This window comes from Mirounga angustirostris, unplaced genomic scaffold (genome assembly GCF_029215605.1).
Source record: "Mirounga angustirostris isolate CCGP_5_RB_7025 unplaced genomic scaffold, mMirAng1.0.hap1 SCAF_7, whole genome shotgun sequence".
Taxonomy (NCBI): domain Eukaryota; kingdom Metazoa; phylum Chordata; class Mammalia; order Carnivora; family Phocidae; genus Mirounga; species Mirounga angustirostris.
Genome location: NW_026991715.1, coordinates 24,501,525 through 24,515,927, shown reverse-complemented (window position 1 = coordinate 24,515,927; position 14,403 = coordinate 24,501,525). Strand labels below are relative to the sequence as shown.

At 35.5% G+C, this 14,403-nt stretch overlaps 1 protein-coding gene and 1 non-coding gene across 2 annotated transcripts in view; one reads left to right on the top strand and one right to left on the bottom strand.

Moving 5' to 3' along the window:
* ADAMTS19 (ADAM metallopeptidase with thrombospondin type 1 motif 19) overlaps positions 1-14,403 on the bottom strand; it is a 253,226-nt gene that overhangs the window by 219,020 nt on the left and 19,803 nt on the right. The window lies entirely within an intron of this gene.
* On the top strand, positions 5,204-5,310 carry LOC123836388 (U6 spliceosomal RNA). The gene has a single exon (XR_006788957.1). It is a non-coding gene; the product is annotated as a U6 spliceosomal RNA (small nuclear RNA).

Here is a 14,403-nt window from a genome sequence, read left to right as displayed (position 1 = left end):
CATTGTTAGAGTAAAAAACACTAAGGTGTGTTGATCCCGATGCCTGAGAAATTAAGTTTAACCTGTAAAAAAACCTCATCAACAACAATATTCAAAACACTATGTATCATTCCAAAAAGAGAGCCAAAGCCCTAATCACAAAAGGTGGATGCTTCCAAAGCATCTGTATGACTCGGAATACGCTTCCTAGAAAATATGAAAACAAGCAATCTTGGGAAATTATAACTGAGCTGTGCATCCATCCAGGAAACTAAGAGCCAATGGTCTGGGAAAGATTCTCATAAAAGATAAAATGGAAGATATGAGATCACTGAATTAAAAAAGGAAAGGTTAAGGGCCTTGCAGTTCTGTTTGAAAACTGAAGTTACCACAGGCCAGTAAGTTTTGAAATGGGCTTGTTCACAGGGACTTCACTGAGCATCTCACCACAGGCTATGGAGACAAGATCACCGTGGTTACCAAAAGGACCTTACAGATGATTAACACATTCCAAATTACACAGATGAACACAGGAAAGAGAATTCAAGAGGCACTGTTTCCTCTCACTTCTGTCACATCACCTTTCTTTTTCTTTTGATAATGAGCTTGAAGATGAGAAGACCCACCAGCAGTTTTAATTAAGTGTATAAATCATACTTTAATTTTCATAATGGGCACTCAATACATGCTAGCCCATATGTGATAATGTCAGAATTACTACCTACTGACTTGGGTAGTAAACCAAAACTATGAAAGAAAGCTAGATAGGCCCAATTGTGACATTAAAAGTCTGATCTTCATAGACTACTGAGGCTTTGTAACATTTTTAAATGTATTCTATACCCTGGATTAATTTCCTTAAACACCACTTATTCATTTAAAGAACACTCATGCCAAATTTGGTTCACTTTTCAGCCTTAGGAGTTAGGCTGATGCTTGGCAGATAAAAAATGGGTGTGAGCGTCTGTGTAAAGCTTAGCCAGGACAAAGGCAACATTAAGAGTGAAATTAAAGCAACCCTTTCCTATCTTATGAATTACAGCTTCCTGTCCATTAAATGAAATGATATATGTGAAAGCACTTTATACAACTATAAATCTCTACAGAAAGTGAACTATTCCTGTGTTCTACCTTACAGAGTCCTAAGTACTTTATCTCTAGATAACTAAAATTTTCAATTCAACATAAAAGCCTGGTATGTTTCTTGTGCTGACTGTTAATAGGATCTCTAGCAGAAAGTAAATAAAACCAGAGGCCTAAAAATCACACCACCCACACAATACAGAATTACAGTATTGCCTCATGCTTTCTTTGGGTCTTGTAATTTATCTGGGACTTATTATTTATCCAACTTATCCAACATGTAGACTTCAAATCCATATATGGGTAAGAATCCCTTCAGGTCTAACTCAACAACTACCCAAAGAATACATATGAATTACAGTTCTCACTAATTCAGGATATGCCAGAGTAAATTGTTTTAAAGAGCTGAAGACACATGAGAATATTCCAAACTGAGAAAGTTCATCTAGAAAATGTTATGCTATTTAGAATTCAATACAGATGCCAAGAGAAAGGATAAATGTATTTATTACCTTACATATACAAAAAGAACACACAGAACTTTAAAATTCAGGGCGCCTGGGTGGCTCAGTTGGTTAAGCGACTGCCTTCGGCTCAGTTCATGATCCTGGAGTCCCGGGATCGAGTCCCACATCAGGCTCCCTGCTCGGCGGGGAGTCTGCTTCTCCCTCTGACCCTCCCCCCCTCATGCTCTCTCTCTCTCTCAAATAAATAAATAAAACCTTAAAAAAAAAACTTTAAAATTCAGTTATATTAATTAGTATATATGCTAATTATATATTTTTTATATATATTATGGTCCAAGAATAGGAATCTGACCATTTAGAACTGAATCAAGACACTATGCAAGATAGTGAACTGGATCTGCCCTATGTTATTATAAACTATATATATACATATATATGTGTATATATATATATATGCACACACATACCCATATATACTTACTATAAGACACACTTCTATTAAATTTAAAAACAGATCTCAAAGGCCATAAAATAGAAATACTTAATATTGACCTACTACAGAGGGAGGGGTTTTTTTGTTTTTTGTGGGGGAAGGGCAGAGGGAGAGAAAGAATCCCAAGCAGCCTCCACACCCAGCACGGAACCTGACATGGGGCTTGAACTCACAACCCTGAGATCATGACCTGATCCAAAATCAAGAGTCAGACGCTTAGCCGACTGAGCCACCCAGGCACCCCTACAGAGTGAGTTTTTAAGCAACTTTATTTATAAAACTTTAAAATGGTAAGAGTTTAACTTTATGGTTGAAATGCACTGTTATATATATAATAAATAACATCATATGTTGAAAAATTACCATCTTGCTTTTTAAGCCTTGACTCAAATTTTTCTCTGCATCCTGACAGTGCCTTTGAAGAGAAGAAAATAATCTTGAAACTCCTCAGGAATTAAAACAAATGCCCAGGTTGTATAGATATCTAAGAAAGAAGTTTTAGTTGCCTCAACTTTACTGTTGAATCAGTAATAATTATATTGGAAAGAGTATCTCATTCAAGTTTCACATGTAGTAAGCTAAATAGTATGCGGACCTACAGAGGTGAGCAGGAGGATGCTAGAAGCAAAGGAGAAAAGAAGTGATGTCTCTCTCTCTCTCTCTCTCTCTCACACACACACACACACTCATTTATTGTAAATTGGCATTACACCTTTTGAACTTCCTAAACTCACTTTTTAGTTTTAGTAGCTATTTTATAGTTTCCTCAGGATTTTTCATGTATATAATCACATTGTCTGCAAATAAAAACAATTTTACCTCTTCCTGTTCTATCTACACATCTTTAATTTTTAAATTAGTTTATTTACTTTTGCTTATGGTACTGGTTAAGACTTCTGGCGCAAGATTGAATAGAAGTGGTTAAAATGGATATCCTCATCTTATTACTGATAATATACACACAGTCCTCTGCATTTAAAAATGATGTCAACCATGAGGGTTTTTTGTTTTGTTTTGTTTTTGTTTTTGGTAGACGTGCATTGACAGGTTTTGGTACCTACAATCTCGTCTTAGTTTGCTGAACATTTTTATCAGAAATTGTTAAATTTTGTCAAACTACTTTCCTGTATTCATTGGCATTGTTGTATAGTTTTTCTCTTTCATTTGTTTCATATAGTGAATGACACTGATAGACACTTTTAAGGTTAAGCCATCCTTGCATTCTTGGGATAAACTCCTTCTGGTCATGATATATTGCTCTTTTTACCTATTGCTGGATTTGATCTGCTAATAGTTGGTAAGTATTTTGGTGTCTATATTTCTGTGAAATTAGACTACAGGTTTTGTTTTTTGTTTGTTTTTTTCCTGGCAGTATCTTTATCTGTTTTTTGTTTGTTTGTTTGAGGGAGAGAGAGAGATGGGGGAGGGAGCAGCAGGAGAGGGAGAGAGAGAATCCTAAGTAGGCTCCATTCCCAGCACAAAGCCTGACATGGGGCTCAATCCCATAACCCTGAGATCATGACCTGAGCCAAAATTAAGAGTCGGACACCCAAGTGACTGAGCCACCACGCACCCCTCTTTATCTGTTTTTGATATCAGGATAATACTGGCCCCATAAAAGTATTGGGAACTGTTCTGTTCCTTCAAATGACTTGAAAGAATCTGTGGTATTTCATCTATAGATTATTAACATAATTCAATAATGAAGGCATTTGGGCCTGGAATTTTCTTTGTGGGAAAAGCTCTAATTACAAATTCAATTATACTATATTTAGGGCTCCACAGATGTTCCACATTATTTTTGTCAGTTTATTAATATGTATCTTTCAAGGATTTGTCTTTTTCACCTAGTGTTGTAAACTTTCTTGACATAAAGTGGTTCATAATATTTCCTTATTATAATTTTAATTCCAAAGGAACTGTTGTGATGTCTCCTTTTTATTCCTAATATTGATAATTTGCATTTTCTTTTTCTTTGATCAGTCTACCTAGAGATATAGCAATTTTATTGTACTTTCCAGAAATTTTATCTTTCTCCATTTTTTCTGCTTTAACTTCAATGATTTCTGTTCTTACATATATTATTTCCTCCTATGCATTTTGGGTTTAATTTGCTCTTCTTTTCCTAATTTAACATTGAACTATCTTATTCCCTGACACTAAATATTTAATGATATAATCTTCCCATAAGTATTACTCAGCTGCATCCCATATAGTTTGATATAGTGTTCTCATTTTCATTCATTTCTAATTTTTTTTTAAGTTCCTTAGTGAGTTCTTCTTTGATCTACGTACTATTTGGTAGTGTATTGTTTCACTTAAAAATTTATACTAATTTTCAGGCATTATTTTGTCGCTGATTTCCATTAATTCCACTGTCACCAGAGAACATATTAATATGTTTTCAGTTCTTTAAAATTTGTTGAGAAGAGTTTAACAGCCCCAACACATATGATCTAGCTTGATGACTGTTCTATGTGTATTAAATACAGAATTTTCTGGAAGTGCCAGTTAAATCAAGTGGGTTGGTGGTATTGCTCAGTCGTTCCATTTTTAAAAACAAATTTTTCTACAGGCACATGGGTTGAATGTCTGACTCTTGGTTTCGGCTCAGATCATGACCTTGGGGTCATGGAATTGAGTCCAGGGAGGGGCTCTGGGCTCAGCATGGAGTCTGCTTGGGACTCTCTCTCCCTCTTCCCTCTGCCCCTCCCTCTCCCCACACTCATGCTCTCTTTCTCTCTCTCTGTCATAAATGTTTAAAAATTTTTTTAAAAATTCTATTTGTTCTACTAATTACCAAAATGTGAGTAAAGATGAGAAGAAAAAATAACAGTTTCACAATACCAGGAGTTTGTTGGTATGGGTGTGGGAAAAATACAAGCTGGCAAGAGGAAACAGTATTATAATCACCATGAAGAACAATTTGATAATATATAATAAATATGAAGATGTGTATGTCCATAAGCCAACATATTACTGATAGGTATATACCTAAGAGAAACTCTCACACATGTGCACACAGAACTCACAAAAGGATGATCATTATTATATTGCTGGTAACTCCAAAATATAAAAACTAAAGGGGAGGGTAGGTGGATAAACATCAATCAATAGGGGAATGGATAAATAAACTCTACTGTATACAAATAAATATTGCAATTTAAAGGGTGGACAAGACGTGCTCACTTTAGCAGCACATAGACTAAAACTGGAATGATACAGAGAACACTGGCAAGGCCCCTGCACAAGGATAACAAGCAAATTCATGAAGCATTCCATATTTTTAAAAAATTAAATTAAAAAAACTCAAAAATGCAATATGAATTTTTAAAAGCCAAGTTCTAGAAAGATGTGTGTGGTATGATTCCATTTGTGCAAATGTTTAAAATACAAAACAATGCTGTTATAGACTTTTATGGATGCATACCCATATAATACAATTATTAAAGTATGGATGGAAAATATGTATACAAATTTGAGAACAGTGGTTACATCTGGGGACTCAGAAAATAAAATGGTTGTGGAAGAGCACCCACAAGGGCTTCAACATCATGTGCAAAATTTCAAAATAAAAATCTTAAGCAAAAAAATGATAAAATGTTAACACTCATAAAACCTGGGTGTTAGCTGTATTTAATCTCTGTGCTTTTCTGTACACTTGAATAGCTTTATAATTGGAGATTTAGGTGTAGCCTTTAATGACTAAAAGAGTAATAGAAAAATGGGCAATGATTATCTGCATGCAATCCACGGAAGAAAGGTGAGTTGTAGAAAGAAACATTAAAAATTCACAAAATATCTTTTCATACAAAAGGAATGTTAATATTCACTATGGATGAGGATATGAAGAAAAGGGTGCTCTTAGGTACAATAGGTGAGAGTGTAGACAGGTCTAGCATTTCTGGAAGGTGATTTAGCAGAATATATCAAAATTTCAGTATTGTAAGCCCTGTGTTGCCTCCCCCAACTAAAATAACATTTCCAGGAATACCTCTGGTACTTACACTCATATAGGTGTGCAAAGATCTATGTAACTGATTGTGGTATTGTGAAATTAGTGTTATTTGTGTTAGTGTAAAAATGGCACCAAAACCTAAAGCCTGGCAACATGGGAAGTTTTCTTAATGGCCACTACCAGGGAGAAGTATAGCAAGAGCCACCCACGATGTAGTCCATGCAAAGATCACCCCAGAGAACTGTGCTGTGCATGTGTCCAGCTTCATGTACCAGACTTAATATCATGTACCATACCAGGCTCTTCTCTCCAACGGTGATTCTCAGTGGGTATATTTGTATCCCCCACTCCAAGGAGGGGTGCAGAACCTGGCAATATCTAGACAATTTTTCGCTGTCCTGATGGGGCATCTAGTGGGTAGAGGCCAAAGATGCTATTAAACATTCTACAATGCACAGAACAGCCCCCCACAACAATTATCCTACCCAAAATGTCATTAGGGGTGAGGTTGAGAAATCCTGCTCTGGGAGTAATTTATTTGCATTATTTCTCTAATCTCAACTACAACCATATGAAATAGGAAGTATTTTTCCTTGTTTTAAGTATGAAGCAGAACGTCAGAGAGATGAAATATTTTATCCAAAGTAACAGACGTAATAGATGGAAGAGCTGCTTGTTCTTAACTAAGAAGTTATATTAGCATTTTAAATAAATTATTGTGCTCTTGCATTATGGGATATTATATGGTTGTTTAAAAATTTACATAAATGGCATAAAATGATCTTGAGGCTACAAACTTGTAGGAGATATTTGTAATGTGTATAGCTAATAAAATACTAGTATCCCAAAAGAATAAAAATCTCCTACCATTCACTTAACAAAAAAGTTATAGAAGACACATAATATATAATCCCATTTGTATTATATAAGCAAAATTAAGTGTATGAAAATACCAGAAATGTTATTTACCCATGGCCCTATCTACACATCCAAAGAAAATCCTAAGAAGGCAATTTTCCTTAAAAGATAATGCTTTTATAAAAATTCATTTAGAAAATCTCAACATAAAAATATCTGATGAAAATCTGCCATCGTACATAGCAAATGCTGATGGTGTGATTTCTAGAAATGTAAAATAAAAGGTCAGTGATTAGTGGGAGAGGATGGTGTAGATGGTAATGGACAGTTACAGCGATGTCATGGAGCATTATCGATAACAGTTCTTGGTTCTTACAAGTTCTGTTGCAATGTAAACAAGTGTTTAGAGCAGCACTTAACTGAAATTTTACAAATCTATGTATAATATGATGGTACATTTTTTTTTTTGAATCATTGTGTTCTTTGGGAATTCAGAAACCTGGTAGCTCTCTTAATTTGGGGCAATAAAGGGAACAAAGTACCCCATATGAAGTATTTTCCATTCCATGTATATGGAACAGAAAAATGAAAAAGGTGAGGGGATAATTCAACTTGACACTGTCTGGATGACTGAAGGCCCTTAAATTGATAGAATTCATGATGTGAGCCATTTTTGCCTGGAGAGAGTTTATAACTACAAATTGAATTTCTCAATAGAAATAATGCTGTTCAGGGGTGCCTGGTTGGCTCAGTCAGTTAGGCATCTGACTCTTAATTTCAGCTCAGGTCATGATCACAGGGCCCTGAGATTGAACTCTGCATCAGGCTCTGTGCTTGGCAGGGAGTCTGCTTGAGATTCTTTCCCTCTGCCCCTCCCCCTGCTCATGCTCTCTCTCTCTCAGATAAATAAATAAATCTGAAAAAAGAAAGAAAGAAAGAGAGAGAGAGAGAGAAAGAAAGAAAAGAAAAGAAAAAAGAAAAAGCTGTTCAGATTTACTAATTTTTCTTCAGGGAGTTTGGCATTTTATGACATTATTTGTCCCTTTCATCTAAGCCACTGAATTTGTTGTCACAAAGTTATTCATTATAGTCCCTTGTTATCTCTTTCATGCCTATTGCATTTGTAATGATGTCCTCACTCTAATTATTTACATTGAGCATTTGCGTTTTTTATTGTTTTTTCTTGAAAAATAGTTTATCGATTATTTTTATTTTTTAAAGCACCAACTTTTGATTTGACTAATTTTCCCTATTCCTGTTCTATTCTCTTTTTCATTGATACCAGCTTTTATTTTTATTTCTCCTTTCTGCTTAATTTAGGTTTCATTTGCTCTTCTTGTTCTAATTTCTTCATGTGTATACTGAGATAACTGATTTGAGATCTTTTTTCCTATGTATGTGATGTAAATATTTTCCTCTACGTACCAATTTAGTTGCAGTCCACAAATTATAATATGTTGTATTTCATTTCCATTCACTTCCCCATATTTTCCAATTTCCTTTGTGATTTCTTCCTTGACCCCTATGTTATCTAGAAGTGTATTATTTCATTTCCAAACATTTGAGGATTTCCCAAATAGTTTTCTCTTACTGATTTCTATTTTTAATTTTGTTGGACTGAGAAAACTTACTTTGTAATATTTCACTCCCCTTAACTTCACAGAGACTTACTTTATGGCCCAGAATAAGGTATTATGCTGGAATATATCCTCTGAGCCCTGGAAAAATAATGTGTGCTCTGGGGTGGTAAGGTAGAATGTTCTACAAATGTCAGACCAGTATTCAGACAAATACACCAGAAGAACCCTCTGCACATCAGAAGACCTCCCTTAAGGCACTGTTGTGTCTTCTTTAGTCCTTTGGCAAATTCTAGCTTCCTCGGCTTCTCTCAAATTCCAACCCTGTCTCTTTAATTCCATAAGATGCCGGGCTCCATTTTTGTTCCCTTTCAGGACTGCAGCCTCTCTCAGGTTGTAAACTGGGACATATGCAGATTCTTCACCGGTATCTTTTCTCTGAGTAATGACTGCCTTGTGCTACCTTTTGTCCGATGCCTGAAAACCCGTTAATTCACATAGTTTGCCTGATATTCTAACTCCTATTTCATCATGGCTGGAAAGTTCCAGGAGTTCCAATAAAACTTTTTTATTCTACTCGGACACTTTTCAAACCAAATATTCTATGAAAATGACATGATATTAAACAGAAAACAACGGAGCTGAGGACACTCAAAAGAGCTTAGAGTTCACCTCCTACTCTTAACCCTCCCCTTCATTCTCTTCCGCTCCAACACCTGAAACATAGCAACTTCTGAAACAACACTTCGGAACTTCATAGTCAACTCAGTCTTCAAACCACCTCCATGAAGGGTATTAACTTTCAAACCAGGAAGACCTAGATTTGATTCCAAGCTTGCTTCCTTGGAGACCTCAAGCAAATTCCTAAACTTCATGATCAACAAAATGGGTGTAACGACACCTTCCTCACAGGATTACTATAAAAACTACTCAGGTATCTGTTTAAAAACCACCAGGTACAGTGCCCCAAACTGAACTGATTCATGAATTATCATTTGTTTGTAGCTGTTTTCACAGTCATTGCTGACTATCATAAGAGAGATAAAGGATTCTATGTATTCCAAAGAACAAAACCAAGATTAATTCTAAGATCCCAGGATTTTCCAACAGCATTTTCCTACAATGAAACTGGCAAGTGACATTAATAAATTCTTTGGTTTCAGAAGTGTTATGGCATTAGACTCTGTCAGGCATATTTTAAAGAAAATCCCTCTACTGTGTGCTAATTTCTTGCTTTAAATTTTTGAGAATACTAATACAAGGCAGCAACTAGAAGGAGTAAGGAAAGATAGGTTACATTAAAAATCAGTAATTTCTGGGAGCCTGGGAGGCTCAGTCAGTTAAGCATCTGACTCTTGATTTCAGCTCAGGTCATGATCTCAGGGTTGTGAAATGGAGCCTGCTTAAGATCCTGTCTCTCCCTCCCCCTTCACTCCAGCCCTCTCTCTGCCTTTCAGAAAAAAATTAGTAATTTCTATTATGTCAAATTCTATTCTTATACCTACGCCATGTCAATTTCCACCCTATACCTTCGATCAAAGAATTAAAATGATGCGAATGTGATACATCTCTAATAAAACTGAAGCAACAAAATATTTTCACCACATACACATGCACACTCCCACATGTGCATGCACACACACACACAGGTGTGACTTTGAATTTCACCTCCCAGCCTTCCCAGCTGCCTGATATGGATGATTTACTCAATATCCATGAGCTTCAGCATCTCACCTATAAAATCGAGCCAGAGCATATATCTGAGTGGGTTTCTATGAAAGTCAGCCATACCAACGGTAGGATGAGTATGAGTATGAGTACAGTGCATCGTAGTGCTCAACAAATATAGCTATTATATACTGGGCCTCGAGTCTTTCTTTCTAAAAATTGATGCAAATAGAATTCTTTTCACTGATCTTTATTGATCTGAAAAAGAAAAAGTTGGAGGTGTCACCTGCTTCCTGCCCTTATAGGTATGATTGGTAGAAAAGTCTAGTACCTCTATTTCTTGCAGGCATGTCTCTTGTATGCCACTGCCAGGGTATGGAAAGCTACTCACACCTATGCATTCGTTTGAACAAGTCATTTATTTTCTAAAAACATGCAGACATACCACAATCAAAAGATTTTGTTAATGCAGTTTATAAACTGTAAAGTACCTTAAAGACCTGTTATTATCACAGTTATAACCATTTATAGTATTATGGAGGTCCTCCATTGTCTTCTCTTGCACTTCCGTTGTATTTTTTTAAATCTCCAAGATTAATTTATTGGAATCCATTCCAGAACTACAGGAATGGGAGGGGACATAAGCACTGAACAGAACTGAGTGTGTATCTTCTAGAGGAATGGGTAATGGAAAGAAATGAGAGAAGGATTAAGTAAACAGTTGATTATGCAGTTCCAATATAGAGTCTGATGTATTCTCTTACAAGTCTATGGTGAGTTATTAATAGGTTCAGAACACGTAAGACCATGTGACCAAGCACCCAAAAACTGGACACTGTGCACTTGTGGAGACTCCCCCGCCAAGGCAAGGGCAGCCAAGCTATTAGAACACTTACTAAAATACTACAACTGAGCTAACTATAGGCAAATGCTTTGGAGCTCTCTTAAACCATATTAATGTGCAGTGCTGGGCTGTCCCCAGGGATGCTCTAGTATTTTATTCCAAAAGCATTTCAAATAGAAGTAAGGGGCTTCCCAATTCTTAAGCTTAGAAAACATTCTAAATATGCACCAGTGGATTTGCTTCTCCTCTTTCATCTTTCCAACCACTGACCCCCTTCATGACTCTACCTCTCTCCAAGGAAGGTTGTGTCAATTCACATATATTATGTAAACTCTTGGGGCCTGACAAGGAGAAAAAACTATAGAAACTGAAAAGGCAAAATAAACCATCACGGGAATTAAATTAGTAGTCAAACATATTTCTTTAAATTACTATTCTACCAGCTTAAATTTGGACCCAAATTTCAAGTGGTATTTGTAAATATGTTTTGTCCATTTTCCCCTCACCACTCCAAAGCACCTATCCTGGCAGAATTCTTGGGCCATCATTTTATTTCTTAAAGCTCAAATTTAAGATTTACAGGGATGAAAATCTGGTTTAATCCTGACCTACAGTCAACTTACGCAGAAGAAATTTAAGCACATTAAAAAGAAAACAACTATAAAGATTTCCTGTGTTTATCTCCCTACATTATCATTCAAAACTAAAGATTTAAATATAAGTATTTGGATATCGTTACTTTTTATTTCACGAGCCAAGTTTTTCCAGAACAAGTTGCAACTAGGTATTCATAAATGTTCGCCTTCTAAAATGACACCAAGTCCACATTTGCTATCATATTAAATTTCATCAATTCTATGATGCTGTCAGTTTTATAACACACCCCTATGTAAGAGCTGCTAAAATGTGAAAAATTAGCTACTGGAATTAACTAAATACAATATTTCTATCTTTTATGAGTTCTCTTTATATCATTATTAAATTAATGACAAATACATCAACTATCTAAGGGCCTTTATTTTCCTAACATTTCCTCAATCATGATTCCTATAGCTAGAAGACATCTGTCTACACTCATATTACCAGAGAAATCATATTGCTTTGGTTTTTAATAAAAGGCTGTATACTGGAAATCTTGGCTCCGTTTAAATAAACAGAATTATTTGGATATAAGTTTACATTTAGGGAATAAGTCTGAATGTTTGTGACTAAAATCTACTTCCTGAAAAGGTTGATTTGGATTTTTTAAGTTTGTTTGAACTTACTTATTTTATTTGAACCTTGACCCTAACAACTTTGGTCTTTTTCACAGCAATGGGATATATGAAGCAGCACTGGAGTGTGATACCTAGATTCACATCCTAATTGTGCAAAGACATTAAGTGTAAAACTTCCTATTTTGTGTATCTTATTTGTACAACTCCAAATGAGTGGCTTTCCTTGTTCTCATAAATCCCTATGAATTTTAAATCTTGTATACTATAATATGGGCTATCAGTAGCTACTTCTGTTCCTTATCAATCAACACAGTGTTCAAAAACGTCCCCTAATGACTGCTCCAGTAATAATAATTTCCAGATAACAAAAAAGCTTTTGTGTTGTTTCAGATGGAATTGCTCCCAAAATTGACCTTTAAACACAATTCCTATCAAAGGCCAGCAGACCTTATGTCAATATTAACAACCTGATCCTAAAATTTTGATAGAAATGTGAAGGATGGAGAATAGCCAAAACATTTTTTGAAAAGAAATCAAACTTGAAGTTCCCAAAAACATATTACAAAGCTACATAAATCATGACCTTATGGTACTGACATAAGGATAAACATTTATATTTATATATAAAGAAGAGTATTAATAATTCAAAAGTAAACTTGTATTTATGGTTGACTTTCAACAAAATTCCTATGGCATTTCATGAGGAAAGAACAAACTTTCCAGTAAATGGTGTTGAGAGAAAATTGGATATATACATGAAAGAGATTAATTTGGATTCTGCTTTCACACCAAACACAAAACTAACTCAGAATAAATCACAGACCTAAATATGAAAACCAAAAAAGTATGTAAGAAGATATATGCGACCAATGGGAGAAAGTCTATGCAACTTTAAGTTAGACACAGAGTTCTCAGATACAACACCAAAAGTACATTTGATAAAGAAAAAAAATGATAAACTGGACTTTTTTTCAAAATTTATAAAAATTAGCTTTAGAAGACACCATTAAGAAACTGAATAGAAATGCACAGACTGGAAGAAAACAGTAGCAAATTGTGTATGTCTGACAAAACATTTACACCCGGGCGCCTGGGTGGCTCAGTTGGTTAAGCGACTGCCTTCGGCTCAGGTCATGATCCTGGAATCCCAGGATCGAGTCCCGCATCAGGCTTCCTGCTCAGCAGGGAGTCTGCTTCTCCCTCTGACCCTCCCCCCTCTCATGTGCTCTCTCTCATTCTCTCTCTCAAATAAATAAATAAAATCTTTAAAAAAAAAAACAAAAAACATTTACACCCAAGTATATAAAGAATTCTTAAAACCAAATAGTCAAAAGACAAAAAAAACTAACTTAAAATAGGCAAAAGATCTGATTAGACATTTCACCAAAGAGGATTTATGAGTAGCTATGAGACAGCACATGACAAGATGCCCCATACAGTCATCAGAGATATGCAAGTTAAAACCACAAGGAGATACCACTGCACAGCCATAGATTAGTTATAATCAAAATGAGAAAATAACAGGTGTTGTTGAGGATGTGGAAAAACTGGAATCCTGATACTTTGCTGGTAGGAATACAAACTGGTGCAGTATTTTGTAAAAGAATTCGCCAGTTTCCTAAAATACATATTTCCTAAAATATATAAAATGACCTAGCAATTCCGCTCCTAGACATCTACCACCTGGGAATGAAAATATATACCTACACAATGACTGTTCATATTACCATTATTCATAAGTGAAAAAGTGGAAACAACCCAAATTTCTACAACTTATGAAGAGATAAACAAAATGTAGTGTTATCTAAACAATGGTTTCATGGGGTGCCTGGGTGGCTCAGTCGGTTAAGCATCAGACTCTTGATTTCCACTCAGGTCATGATCTCAGGGTCAAGAAATTGAGCCCTACACTGGGCTCCACGTTCAGCATGGAGTTTGTTTGTCTCTCTCCCTCCCCCTGCTTGTGCTCTCTCTCTCTCAGATAAATATATAGAATCTTTTCTTAAAAAAATTTTAAAAATGTTTATTATCCAGCAAGAAAAAAAATGAACTACTGATACATACCACCACATGGAAGAACTTCAAAAACATTACACTAAGTTTAAGGAGCCTTAAACACGAGTCCAAATTTTATATGACTTCATTTATATGAACTATAAAGGCAAATCTATTGAAACAGAAAGTAAATTAGTGGTTTCCTAGGACTGCAGGTAGGAACAAAGTGACTGCAAATGGGTATGAGTGACCTTGGGGGTGATA